Here is a 14,388-nt window from a genome sequence, read left to right as displayed (position 1 = left end):
AAGCCTTACAAATGGTAAGTGTTGGAACAGAGGTTTGAACTCAGGTGGTCTGAAAAGAAATGAGGGATGAGTCACCGTGCTGGGCTGGGGTGTGGAGAGGAAGCCAGAGCTCTGGAAGATTCTCCAAAATAGCTCTTTGTATTTTCTAGTCTCCCTACAACCAGGACTGGTGGCTGCTCCTAATCTCTCCCAGGGAGGATATCACATAGCACTTAACCTAAGGCGATAAAAACTTCAGATTCATAAATCTCAAAAGCTTTAATTTTAGTTTTCCCTCAGGAAGTTTAAGGAAATTGTAGCAGTTTGTCTTTGCCATATTGTTCACTCCTCTGTATCACAGGGATGTTGACTTTAGTATTGAAATAAACATGGTTGATGCAGGTGATGACTATAGAGAGATTATTATTATAATTATTATTATTATTTTATTATTATTTTATATTATGTGAATAGGTGTTTTGCCTGAATGTTTGGAAGATACTGGATCTCCTAGAACTGGAGTTATAGACTCTTGTGAGCTACTATGTGGATGCTGAAAATCAAACATGAGTTTTCTGCAAGAGCAGCCAGTGCTCTTAACCAAAGAGGCGTCTCTCCAGTCCCTAGAAGATTAATTTTAATCTTCTACAAAAAGAACATTCCTTCTACAAAAAGAACAAGATGACCATTTGGTGAAAAGAGCAGAATGAGGTAGAGTTGCAAATGGCCGTGTGCCAGGAAAATACAATCGAAGTAACTAGAACTCAGGGTTGGGTGAGTAGGGATGGGGGTGGGGGTGGGGGTGGGGGTGGGGGTAGGGGGGTGCAGTGGGAAGGTGTTTCTGTCAGTGCCTTTACTTGCATCTTTAGGTGTGACTCCTGGAGACATTGGCAGAGGGGCTCAGATGGCCTGGTGGTGGTATCAGCATGATCAGTTCCAGTGTATCGGCCCAGTGAGCTGATGTCATTATTCCTGGACTTACCTTGGTGACCACAGTGTTTTCTCTTCCAGGTTTCCTGCCAACCATATTTCATCCTCTAGTCAGGACGTTTTCCTTCAGAGTCTCAGAAAGATGTAATGCCAGCAACAGGATTGCAAACTCACACACCGATGTTGGCTGCAGCCTCCACGTCTCTTGACTAGATCGCCAGATTCTTTGAACATTGTTCCCTTTGAAAGGAATGGCTCTCTGGAGAAGGCTGAATAATGGCTCCCAAGGATGTAAGATTCTAATCTCTAGGACTGACATTGTTACTGAGAACAGAAGACGAATTTTTATAGATATGATTAAGTAGATGTTCTCGACGTGGAGAGATTGTTTTAGGTTATCTGGTAGATCTTCAGTTGATTGTGTGTCCTCATGAGAGGCAAAAAGAAATAGCCATGACAGAAGAGTATATGGATGTTAAGGCAGAGACTGCATTACACAGGTATGAGTTAAGGGAAGTTTGCAGCCACCAGATCAAGGTCAGAATTTCCCATAGGGTCTCAGGCCCAGGGATGCTGGTTTTGACTTCTGCTCTCTAAAACTCTGAAAGAATAACTTTCTGTTCTTTATACCAATACGTGCATAAAAACTTGTTACAGTAGGATCTGAAAATGAACATAAATTCCTAACTTTTCCTTTCTTGATAGTTTCTTGTTTCTATCAGGTCCTTCTTGAGAAAAAGAAAGGCCCTCTAATGCGAAATTTCTCACCTTAGCCAGTGCTTACACACACACACACACACACACACACACACACACACAACTTCAGCAGCAAACCCAGGCATTTATTGTGTTTGATGCTTGTGTTCTTGATCAGATACAAACTAAACAAGTAGGGGGAATGTCATACAATTGGTGAAGTGTCTGTCAAGGTGCTTGAATGATAGTGTTTCAGTGATTAAGAACACAGACTTCAGAAGGAAAATAGTTTAAAACTCTCTCTTCTTTAAATAAGTGTGGCTGTGGGGATCAGGATTCCTTGTCTGAATTCTTGTTAAAGAAGTTGGTTAGAGTAGCAAATGGAGAAAGATCTGGGTTGTACCAGGATGGAATGTGCATCCTGTCATACTTATCCAGGACAGAGGTCTCTGAGTAGTAAAACCATACATGGTGCACTGAGGTCTTTTCAACCACAGAGGTGGTCTCAACTCTTGCTCAGCTTTTAGGGTGTAGAGTAGTGGACCAAAGAATAGACTAGTGCTTTAATTCCTAGAAAAGATAGATGATTTTGCATTCTCAACTTAGGATGTTATTTTCAGCTAAGAAGTAGATGTGTGTGAAAGAATAGTATGTTTATAACACTGTCATTTGAATTTTTAATTAAAAGTTATTTCTTTAGTCTAATGAGATAGCTCAGTAGGCATAGGCACCTGTCACCATTGCTTAGTGACTTAGTCCATTTCCTGTGGTCTATACAGTAGATAGAAAAAAAGAATTAATTTTCTCGAGTTTCCTCTGACTCCCACACACATGCTGTGGCACATGAATTCACATATATATGCACACAAATGGGATAATATTAATATTATTTTTCATTTTGAAATCATCTCCTAATTGTCAAAAGTTGGAAAATGGTAAGAAGAATTCTTAGTTATTCTTGATGAGGTTTCTTCAAATGTAATACAATAACCAAAATTCAGATACTGACATTAATACAATTGAGTTAACTGATATAAAGATTTTTTCAGATGTTTTTAGTTATCCCAGTTTGTCAAATTTTTTGTCTTTCAAGACCTCAACATGCTTGAAAAGTATTAGATATTTTGTAAAAAGTCTCTCAGCCTAGGCTAATCAATGTTTCCTGAAGGTTAGATAGAAGTTATGATTTGTGGGAGAGTTTTAAGGAGGCCCAGAATCCCCTTTGTGCTCTTTCCAGGCACATCAGGAGGAGCACCGTGCTGAGAATCTCTTTCCACTGGTGATGTCAACTCTAAGGTGGTGTCTTTCAGGGTTATCCATTGTCAACCTATTACATTTTTGTTTGTCTTCGTCACTTGGGTTACCATATCAGAACCACAGAGTAGGTGGTTTGAAGGACAGAACCTACCCTCTCCCAGCTCTAGGCTGGAGATGTATTATAAAAACCCAACATGGTCCTGGAGAGTTCTGTGTGGAGAAGGCTCTGCTCTTGGTGTGAAGCTCACGAGTCCCCTTGTCCTCACACAGTGGAGAGAAAGAACACAAGCTCTCTGATGACTCCTCTTACTGGGTTATTAATTCCATCTCCAGGGCTCTGTCTTAGTAACTTCCCCTGAACTTAATTACTTTCAAAAGCTCCAACTCCACACACTATCAGATTTGGAGGAAAGCATTTAACTTAAGAGGGTTTTTGGTTTTTTGTTTGTTTGTTTGTTTTAGGGGGTTTTATTTTGTTTTCAGGGCATAGAAGAGGCATAACTCTGTCCATACTATGTATCATGTGAGGAGTTAATTTGACGATATGGAAATATCCTTATGATGGTTAATTTTAGTACCAACTTGACAGAAATTAGAATAGCTTCAGTAGGAAGACTCCTCCAAAGAATTGTCCTAATGTAGGAAAATCCACCCAAAGTATAGTGGTTTGGGGGGTGGGGACTACTGATAGCTAGCTGTCCAGATAAGAAAGGGCAAAGCAGATGGCAGATTATTTAATTTTTGCTTGCTTGGCTAAATAGACTTATGCTGTTACCACTTCCCTGGATTCTTTCAGGGATAGCAGAACCAGAATTTTCAGACTTGTTTTTGGTGGTTAAGGACCAATGGGTCTCCAGGAAACTTCCAGGTTTTCAGGCCTAGATTGAGGTACTCAGGCCCAAGAACCAAGTAATAGGTTCTTAGTCTCTCAGGTGTAAGATAACTGTTGTTATTATTTTAATGCAAGTTGAGTTAATAATTCCCCCCTCTGTTTCTCCAGAGAACGCTGACATATAGCCTCATTACAATTAAAAAGAGCCCCATAAGTCTTCAACCCCACCCAAAGAACTATAGGCAATCAAGGAATTCTAGGAGTGGGAAAAATAGTCTTCCCCAGGGAAGAGCACACCAATTGGTTATCCAATACCAAATGGTCTTGAAAACATTCATACAAGTAATATTATTTGGGTTGGGTGAGTTGTATTTAGGAATATGTTTGTGAGCTCTTATTATTAAATACACTATATACACACATGCATGCAACAACAGTTAATGAAAAAAGGCCATGAATTTGAAAGAGCAAGGAGAGGGAGGGGTGTGGGAGGGAAGGGAAGGGAGAAATGATGTGATTATATTATAATCTCAAAGATAAAAAAATTAAAAACTGTTCAGTGAAAAAAAAACCTACAATGACACAAAAGTGAAGTACCAAAAGAATAGAACCAGAAAAGCTTCCTTTTGTGACTCATTTGCTTTGTAATTATGATGATGCGGTAATCTTTGGTTTGACTTTCTCTTGAAGGATCCTTTAGGTACATTGATGTGTTACTTCCATGTGTATTCCCAATCTTTCAAACATGAGGAAGGAAGATTTCATGAATAAAAGGTAGCATTTCTGTTTCAGCTAAGAAGAATTATTACTAAAATTTGAGTGTTACTTAACCAGTATAAACCTTAATTGTATAAATACATGCAGTCAAAGCTCAAATACGAATAGTGCAGTCTTCCTTACCACAAACCTAGTGAACTGGAGATAGACTGTGATTATTTTATCTACCATGCCAGCCTCTGACATGGATGACACTGTGATCCTGGGCCATAGGCACTGCCTTGTCTTCACCGATACAGTTGATGATCAGACAAAATCAGTGTTATAAACTTTGCTTTTTATTTTAATAGAATACATTATTGCATATGAGTGAATTTTTCAGATGAGTGCTATACATTGATATTTTCAATACAATTTTTAAGCTCCATGAAGACAGAAAGCAAGAGTTAAACTTATTTAAACTCTATTTGCTTCCAAGTGGTATTGGTGGCACAGCCCTATAACTTCTGTACTTGGCAGGCAGAGGTCTAAGACCAGAGTTCATCTTTGGTACATAGAAAGTTTGAAGTGAGCCTGGACTACATGAAACCCTGTCTCAAAAAACATAATAGCAATAATAAATGAAATAAAATTTAAATAAATAAATAAATGTAAGATAAAAAATGTATTTCTCTTTTGACCTTGTGAGATATTTTTACACACTTCATTTTGCATAGAATTAATAGAAGCAGCAGGCAAGGCAGAAAGAATCTTTGAGACAAACTCAGGTGTGTTTAAGTTTTAAGCCACTCCTAGACAGTCAGCCTTCTGTTTAGTGTGTACTTGTTTCTTAGCAACCATCCCTGACAGCCATGGTGACAGCTCAATTGACAGCTTAAGTGTTGAGTCTTTTGCTCAGAATGGTTCAAAGCCAGCTAATTTATGAGCATCAGTTTCTTTGTCTATAAAACTGAAAATGAGACAAAGGTACCATGATAATCTTATAAAGTGATTCATATGTGCACACACCAAGCATCTAATAAATTCCTCTTCCTTCCCTTGTTTTTATTGCAGGGAAGACTTTTTTCCATCCTATAGGGGTCAAGAGTAAGGTACAGCAGTCATATGACTTACCAAAGTTCCCTTTACGCCACCACCACAACTACCACCACCATAACTACCACCACCACCACCAACAAAGCACCAGAATTAGATTCAATAGCTCTTGATCTTCTACTCAGTGTTTCTGACACCATATCATATGATCTTAAGTTTGTTTATTAAAACCTATAGATAGCTAGTGGGTTCTGTGGCTCAAGAAAAGTCAAGAAATAGATGAGTAATACATTTCAGACTGAAAGATATTGAAAATTTTATTGATTTATACACTACTTTTAGGACTTATCTCTAATTATATCTACTTGTCTGAGTTTATGTGTAGCTATGTGCAGGTGTGGGCAGGTGCCTGATGAGGTCAGAGGTGATGGAATATAGGTGGCTGTGGGCTGTCAGATAAGAGTACTAGGAACTGAACTTGGGTCCTCTGGAAGAACAGCAATTGCTCTTAACTGCTGAGCCGTCTATCCAGCTGACTAAATGTATCTTTATTATAGTCAGTAAACAACACTAGGTTCAACTTATGTAAAATTTAAAGTTAAATGTGGTTAATGCCAATAAAATTATCCATGGCCTGAGGTCAGTATTTCCATTTTGGTCAAACCTCAGAAATGGCATATATAGCTTGATCAGGCTAGCCCTTCTTGTCCTGAGAATATTTTTATTTCTGCCCATCCATCGTGTTAAAGCTTATCTTTAACAACATCAACATGTATGGTAGCCAAAGTACATGGTTTGAACCTGAAAATGGACCCCCAGACAGTTGTTAAATTAACAGTCTGGCAAGCCAGGGACGGGTAAGATTCTGCACAGAGCCTTACCAACCTAAGACAGAAATGCATTGCTTTTGATAATGCATATTCCATGATGAGTAAGGAAGGCATTCTTGTCAGAATGACCTAAGACAGGATCAATCTTGTTAACGAAATAAAAAAAAGGGGGGGAGCCTTTGGGGTTGCTTGGCAAGAAGCTGACTTGGGCCAAGGACAAGGAAATGGGCTGCTTGGCAGGAATATGACATTGGCCAAGGACAAGGAAGTAGGTTTCAAGCAGGAATCTGACATTAGACTAGAACAAAGAAGTAACTTCAGGTAGGAATCTAAATCTTAGACTACAGCAAAGAATCTCAGTCAGGAATCTAAATATTAGGCCAGAACAAAGAAGTAATTTCAGACAGAAATCTAAATTTTAGGCTAAAACAAGGAAGTAGGCTTCAGACATAAAAATGACCTTGGGCTAGGACAGGGAAGTAGACTCAGATACTTTGGTCATCTTGATAAGCCTTTAGAAACAGTGATCATGGGAGTGTTCACATAATTGGATTTAATGCCTTGCTTTTTCTTTGACTATTTGTGTTTATTGTCTTGCTTGTTCCTTGACTATTTGCATCTATTGTATTGCTAGACCCTTAACCTAGAACTGACCTTAGTACATGCATGTAATCAAAATAGAATAAAAGCATAAAGGAGGAGGGGGTATAGGATAGGGGTTTCTAGTGAGGGGAAATAGGGAAAGGGGATGACATCTGTATTGTAAATAAATAAAAATATCCAATAAAAAAGTTAAATGTGGTAAAGTCATTCTCTCTAAGAACCTACAAGTGCTAGAAATTAAAAATAAACATAGTGAGAGCTGCACAGCTGGTAAGGTAAAGTACCTGCAAGTGGGAGGGGTTGTTTCTAGAAGGTGTCTACGGTTGGGTAGATGGGATAATCTTTTCCTGCTTCATGTCGGTGTAGGGGTCAAGGGAACCTGGGTACTGCACATTCTTAAACTTTTTCAGTGTCTTACTACCTGTCTTAGATGTTGTCCTCATGGGGAACCATCTGGACTTGGATTAAAGGGTAAAGTGCATTACAAAGAGAGATGAACAGCTGTTTCTGTGCTTTGTCCCTATGATGACAGACACTTATTTCCTACACTTAATTTGTCATTGGAAAGTGATATAGCCATTAGTGGGGTCATTTCTTGTGATGATTTAGATCAAACATGACCGAGGGTTCCATGCATTGAATCTTTCACCAGGCATCTGTTACAGGAAGGGGGATGCACCAAGTTCAACAGCACAGCCAAGAACAAGACAGTCTACAGATAGCCTGTTACCTGAAGACAGTACACTGGAGTCCCTTTTGAAGCAGGCCTTCCTTCCTGTTCTGTAAGTACTTTCTCCTTCATGTCTCTGTTCTTTCCTCTTTAAAACCAACCAACCAAACAAACAAACAAACAAACAAAACAAAACAAAACACAAAGCCCTTTATCCCTTTCTTTTCTATTTAAGGGGAATGTACAAAAGAAACAGAAGTTCTAGTTTCTTTAGGGAGATAAAACCTGCAGTCTAGAATGCTGTATAACTGTGGACAAGCACAGGGTGTGTGTGTGTGTGTGTGTTGGGGGAGCCCAGTCTCTGGGCTTGAGGGTGGGGAGAAGTCATAAGAGGAGGAGCGTGACTTCCTTGGAGTGGGGTGTGTCGGAAGTTTTCAATGCTGGTTTGCTCACCTGTTTTTCTGCTGGCTTCAAACCAAGTTCTTTCCTCTCCTCATCATTGAGCTGGTGATGTCTTGTTTTTATCTACAGAAGCGCATCTGACTTTTCTCTTTTTCTCTTAGAAAAACTGAGCTACCTGATGCCAGTTTCTGGGTTCACTTCCCCCAATTTTTGTTGTGTTTCTGTATCTCTCTATGGCAAACACCCTTGTCAAAGGCACAGATAACAAACAGGAATCTTATTTCTGTCTTAATGGCTACTTTGACCCCTTTCTACTCCCTTCCTATTCTACTCAGGATGCCTGATCCCAACCGGAATACAGAGCACAGTGAAGTTGCTTTGCTTGGAGTGCACTATGATCCAGGCTCAGGAAAGTGAGGCTTTTATGAATTGGACTATTATATCAAATGACCATATCGTGAAGATAATTAAAACAATAAACCTGCAGCCTTTGTGGTCTGGAGATAATTGTTGGGTCGGACACTTCCGCTAATCATGGCCCACAACAGTATGATCACATGTGGTAGAATGTATGTTTACTGTGCTTAGCAGCGAGGCCAGTGTGTTCTGGTTGCTATAGTCTCCGGCTTTGGTGTGCAGTACATTACCAGTGGACATGTGCTCAAAGCCTGTGGGAGGAATATCATTTCCCACTCACGCTGCACATGTACATTGGAAGTGTAGAAGCTGGGCTGAGTATTTGTGAGAAGGGGCCTGAGGAAGGGGCCTGAGTGGTGTAGGGTGAGAGAAAATAACAAGGTCTCTCCCAGGCCTCACCTAACTAGAGCTTTTTCTGCTCCTTACTCAGTTGATAGGTCTAGATGTCATTTGCTATTAGTTTTTGACTGAAGACTTTCCCTTAACATTTCCCGTTGGGCAGTTTTACTGTTGATGAATGGTTTCAGCTTGTATGTCTTCCTTTTACATTCTACGTGAAAGCTGTAGTTACTGAGTATATAATTTAGGCTGACAGATTCTTTCATCTTTCAGTGCTTTAAAGGTGCTGTCTTGCTGGGGTGCATCGGGTCCAGGAAGTCTCCTTATACTGCAGTATTGTGCCGCAGTTTCCTGGTTGGCCACAAGTCAGCTCTTTGCTCCTTAACCAGCCTTTTTCTGTAGGCTTCCTGGCTACCTGGTCACCACTGACTTTAGGTAGGTTCACTACTCAAGTATGCATGCTCAGTGTAGTCTTACTGAATTTCTGTTTGGGGAACTGTTAAAGCATCTTGACATTGAAGATTTAGTTGGTTAAAAGATTATGGATGCTTTCAGCCATTACTTCTTGAAGTAAGTTTTGGCCCCTCGCCCCGTTGGGAGGTGTTTGTACAGGTGTTAGGGTGAGGGGACTTGCCCCCATAGTTCATTGGTGCTCCGTTCACTTGCCCAGTGTGTCTTCTCTGAGTTCTTTTGTACCTAGTTTTTCCGTACTGTGATTCCTACACCACTAGCTACACTAATGCAGTGTCTAGTCTGCCATCAGTTCCGTCTGGTTGTTCCCCTCACCTCACAGGATGCCTTAGTGAAACCATCCAGAGCTAGGCATCCCTGTTTCATTTGCATCCTTTTGCATCTCTCAGGCTACTCTTAAACTCTAATGTCCTCGGCTACTAATTCTCCCATCCACAACATCCGTGAATTATCATGGCTTTATCTTCTCAATCCGTCTCCTATTTTCCTATTCATTTTTCCTTCCTGCTGCTTTTGTTGGAAGTGTGTGTCCTTTCCACCCTATTCGTGTCCTGATTCTCTGAACTTAACTGAAGAAAAATGTTTTATATAGCAAAGTATGCTCAAGTGAAATTGTCAGAGCGACCCCAGTCCAGTATGACTACATTCTTATAAAGGGACACTTAGAGACAGGTGCACATGCTTAGAAACACAGAGAGAAGAATTCCATGTTCAAGTGCAGAGAAAAGACACCAGCTTGCTGGGCAGTGGTGGCACATTGCCTTTAATCCCAGCACTTGGGAGGCAGAGGCAGGCGGATTTCTGAGTTCGAGGCCAGCCTGGTCTACTGAGTGAGTTCCAGGACAGCCAGGACTACACAGAGAAACCCTGTCTCGAAAAACAAACAAAAAAACAAACAAACAAACAAAAAGACACCAGCTCTACCAACAGGTTGACTCTGAAGTTCTAGCCTTCAGAAATGAGACAATACATTTTGGTTGTTTGCTTCTAGCAAATGAATGCACTGATAAGTATTAATTGGATGCTGAATTGGCAAATTTTGCCTTGTTAAGAACTAGTTATTTTGGCATTATTATAAATAGTTTATCCTTTGAGTCTTGCCTTTATATTACAATTTTAATATATTTTTTTCTACATTTATGTGTGCGTGCGTGTGCATCCGTAAGAGTCAGAGAACAGCTTGTTGTGAGAGATGGGTTCAGGAGATCAAACTCAGATCTTCACAACAGATTAAGAGTAGTTATTACTCAGCACAACTATCAGGTCTCTGGGGACAGGACAAGAGGCTGGGGAAGGTGGAGTCGTGCAGGAAAGAATGGCTAGGCTCCCAGTTGCATTGAATCGCCTGCAGCTGAAAGTAAAAGGTTATGGCTGACTGACTTGCAAAGTCTGTTTCACACGGACTGTGGGTGTTAATCATCAATGGGTATGGGTGACTGGGTGTCTACTGCTCACCCTGAGAACAGTGGTCAACATAGCAAGGGGCAGTTCTGAGAACCAGTGACCATCGTGATGGGAGAGGCAGAAACAAGTTTATATGAGGGGCTCTCTAACAGGCCCAAGCATATCAAATATGGCACTGGCCGGTTTTGCTCTTTTCTTTCCGTCTCCCTTGCTTACCCAGTAGATTACATTCTTAAAGCTAGCCTCCAAGTCACTGACTTGTTCCTGAGACTGACCACGAAGGTTCAACTATCAAAACACCAGCAATCAGAATTCATTGTTTGGGTACACTGGTTAACCTGGACTTACCAACTCATCCTAACACAAACTTCCCCTTTTCTTCTTAAAAAAAAAAAAAAACCACTCCTACAGAAACACCTGCTGGCTGCCTTTGTCTGATCCAGAGGCACACCCACCTCCCTGCATTCCCTCCAGGGTAATAAATCTCTCTTGTGCTAAGAATTTGGTGTCTGGGTGCGTCCTGTACCGACTTTCGGCCTCTGTGCATGAACGCGAGCATGCGCGCACACACAGACACACACACACACACACACACACATACACACACACACACACACACACACACACACACACACACACAGAGCTCTCTAAGATGGGTCTCCATCCCATCTGAAGGCTTGGCATTGACTATTTACTCTTCTGGAATGTGTATGCTTGCTTCTCAGTATTCAAGTCTCAGCTAAATGTCACCCCAGAGAGGCCTTCCTTGATGGTCTAATCAACAGATTTTCCATCTGCTTGTTCATTCACACACACACAATCCTACCGATTTTCTCTGAAGCATTTATGCTTCGCTCTAGCTAAGCACTTACCCGTCTATTGCCTATTGCCCCACAGTGGCCTTTAAGCACTTCAAGCAAAGAGATACTGTTCATCTGCTCAACCTGGTCTTCTAGAAGCCAATAAATGCTTGAAGAATGACTAAATGAAGCAGTCAGAGTCTCTCATGAGCTGCAGAATCATGCCAGAAAGTGGAGAAGATACATCTTGACACCAGGAATTAGTTTTCATGTTTGTTTAAAAAAAAAAAAAAAAAAAGTGCAGAAACAGCGTTAGAAATTCCCACCTCGATGGTGTCTTTGAATCTGCAGGAGCATGAAATCCCAGTGAGTGATGAATCTGCGGCCGCTCATTAAGTCAGTAAGGACTATAGCATGGAGCTGAAGATACATTTTACAGAGTGATCACTGTTGTTTACTGTCAGAACAGACTACTTACGGGAGGCAGCTATTTATACTCTGAGCTAGAATAACATTTTGGTTTTTACTCTCTAGATCACATCACTGTGGTCTCAGAGACGGGAATATATCTTTAGCCAAAGATGAAATGAGGTATGTGGAGGCTTTGGGGGTATAGAGACATTTTTCAGTGTGCTTTGTGGAACTTTTTTTTGATCACCAACTTTTTTTTTTAACATCAGATAATATAAAGGGAAAAAAAACACAGGCTTGTTTTTCTAAGGGTTTATTTTTCACAGAAACATTGTTTTTTAAAGCTTAACAAGGTACAGCATAGGGAAACTGTTGTTTTGGTTTGTATAAGGAATCTAGGAAAATCAGGAAGTGCAACCTCCCAGAAACACACTGCCTAAGTTTGAATTTCCATTCTGTCTCTTACAGGTTCCCTAAGCCTGTTTCCCATGTGTCAAACAGGGACTGTGGTGGTAGCTATCTCCTGGTCTCATTGTGAACTTTAGATGGGTTACTACTTGTTCACTTTTATTTTGTTTTGTTTTTCCTTAAAGATGTATCTGAGAACACGGGAACTGGATTCTGAGGAGTCAAATGTTCAGCCATTAAAGTAGGTACGGGAGTTGAGGAGAAAGCAGAAGCAAGGTATTCTCTCTTCCCTCGGAGCCTGTCCTGTGGAGCTGGAGTATAAACCTTTGGAGCTGAGATGATCACAAACCCAAGAAACCCACGTCACTGATTTCTGCCACCGGTGGTGGGGGTTTGAGAGTCGCCTAATTAACACCACAGTTCACTGAAGCCCCTTTAGAGATACTTTTCTCTGTCTCCAGGGTGCTTGTTTCAGAGACCGTGTTGGAACTTGAGATGTGGTGTCAAGGAGAGCCATAAAAGCAGATAGGCATCATACACTTGGACTTGGATAAAACACACCTTCTGGCAGCCGGGAGCCCATGTGCTCCCAGCCAAATGAGATTACAAGCAGCTTTATAAATCACAGGCTCCGGGATTCTTTAGAAGTTTCCTAATGAGTGGAGGCGTGCTAACCGGACAGTAATAGTACAGTAGGCATAATTGCTCACTTCAGAAGCCCCAACGTGACATCACAGATGTTTCTATTTAGGGAGTTGGGTTATAATTTCCTCTTGTTAAATTTAATACAGCTCGGGGTTAATAATGCCTTTGTTTCCTGATGTGAGTTTTTCCTTAATCCTGAGGTTCCTCAGCTTCAGGTGTTCTTTCCCCAGATTGTTCTGAGCCTGGGGAAGCACTGTAATGCCCTAGTAAAGAATCTGAAGTGAGCAAACTGGCAGTGTTCTCAGAAGGGTAGGACTTAGGTTAGGTCCCAGGGAAAGGACATAAACCAGCTTTTACTGTCTGATAAGAAAGCACACTGGGACTTTAGAAGTACCTCAGTTTAGCTCATCACAACACCGTGAATTAAGGGGCATTACCCCACGCTACATGATAAACTAGGAAGTGACCTGAAGTGACTTGCTGAGGAACGTTGTGAGCATCTGAATCAGGGATATCTGGAAAAATTCTTTCTACAAATTATCATTTGCCTTCAAGTATCATTTAAAACATGTCTGTGAGGGTTTTAGGGAGGGGACGTACGGTGGGGGAGGAAAGGCTAGGAGGCGTGCAAATGGTGTTTCACCCACAGAGAAAAACTAGATGAAGTGAATAGAGACAGTGATTTCATTGGACAAACATTGAGTGCTCGTCAGAGTGACCTGCCCATCTATTCACTGGGCAGACATGAAGTGAACACTTGTCCTCTGTGGGGTAGTATCTGTGAAAATTGCACAACCCAGCACTTAGAGCGAGTTTGGGAATGTTGACTTCATGGCTGAAGGGCATTTGTTGAGGAAATGGGAGACTGTTTAAGATGGCTATGCCCCAGAAGCTGAAGGTAAGAAGGTAACCTGCAGGGAAGGGGTGGGGTTCTTTGGAGAGTCAGTTGTGTTGGATGGTGTTTTGCTGGAGCAAAAATGTGAAGGGATGTTTAGCTGAAGTGCACATAGGTGGAAGGATGTTCTGCTAAAGCAAGCACATGAAAGAACACATTTTATTTTAACGACATACACGTATTGGTCCTTCATTGTGTAATTGAGCTCCATTGATTGGAACTCCATTGAGAGAAACACACCAAAAACCTGGTGTTATGCTATAGTTTCTTGTCACTTCCTCGGACTTGGGCTGATTGGCAGAGTGATGTCAGCTGAGACAGACACAGGTGCTGAGGCAAGACACGTGGAGGACACGTGATGTTTGGAGGGTATTGATAGGACTCACCAGACAGTGACAGTGGGGGCTGACCTTGGCTTGTTGGTAGAGCTAGTTGTGCAACACTTGTGAGTCTCCAGTCTTTGATCTTCACTTCCCTGAGCGAGGCACAGCTGAGAACTTCTCTTGGCATTCCTCTTGGTCCCTCCTGTTGTTGACTTATGTTGAGGCTGAGGCCTAGCTATCTCTGCTAGGTCATGTCACCGCTGTTGCTAACCCAACTCTATCGAACCGGACTGTTAGTGTATCTGTGAAGTGTTTGTGAATAAA

The 14,388-nt window shown here is 41.3% G+C and overlaps 1 long non-coding RNA gene across 3 annotated transcripts in view; it reads left to right on the top strand.

Moving 5' to 3' along the window:
• The first annotated feature begins 12,392 nt into the window (after window positions 1-12,392).
• Window positions 12,393-14,388, top strand: part of LOC143443685 (uncharacterized) — a 39,140-nt gene continuing 37,144 nt past the window's right edge. For 2 of the 3 annotated variants that reach the window (XR_013112866.1, XR_013112863.1), the window contains exon 1: window positions 12,395-13,744. This is a non-coding gene — a long non-coding RNA (uncharacterized LOC143443685). Of the gene's footprint in view, window positions 13,745-14,388 lie in introns of all 3 variants that reach the window. The other variant, XR_013112864.1, reaches the window with a different exon arrangement.

This window comes from Arvicanthis niloticus, chromosome 10, assembly GCF_011762505.2.
Source record: "Arvicanthis niloticus isolate mArvNil1 chromosome 10, mArvNil1.pat.X, whole genome shotgun sequence".
Classification (NCBI taxonomy): Eukaryota; Metazoa; Chordata; class Mammalia; order Rodentia; family Muridae; genus Arvicanthis; species Arvicanthis niloticus.
This window is presented reverse-complemented; position numbering and strand designations above follow the sequence as displayed.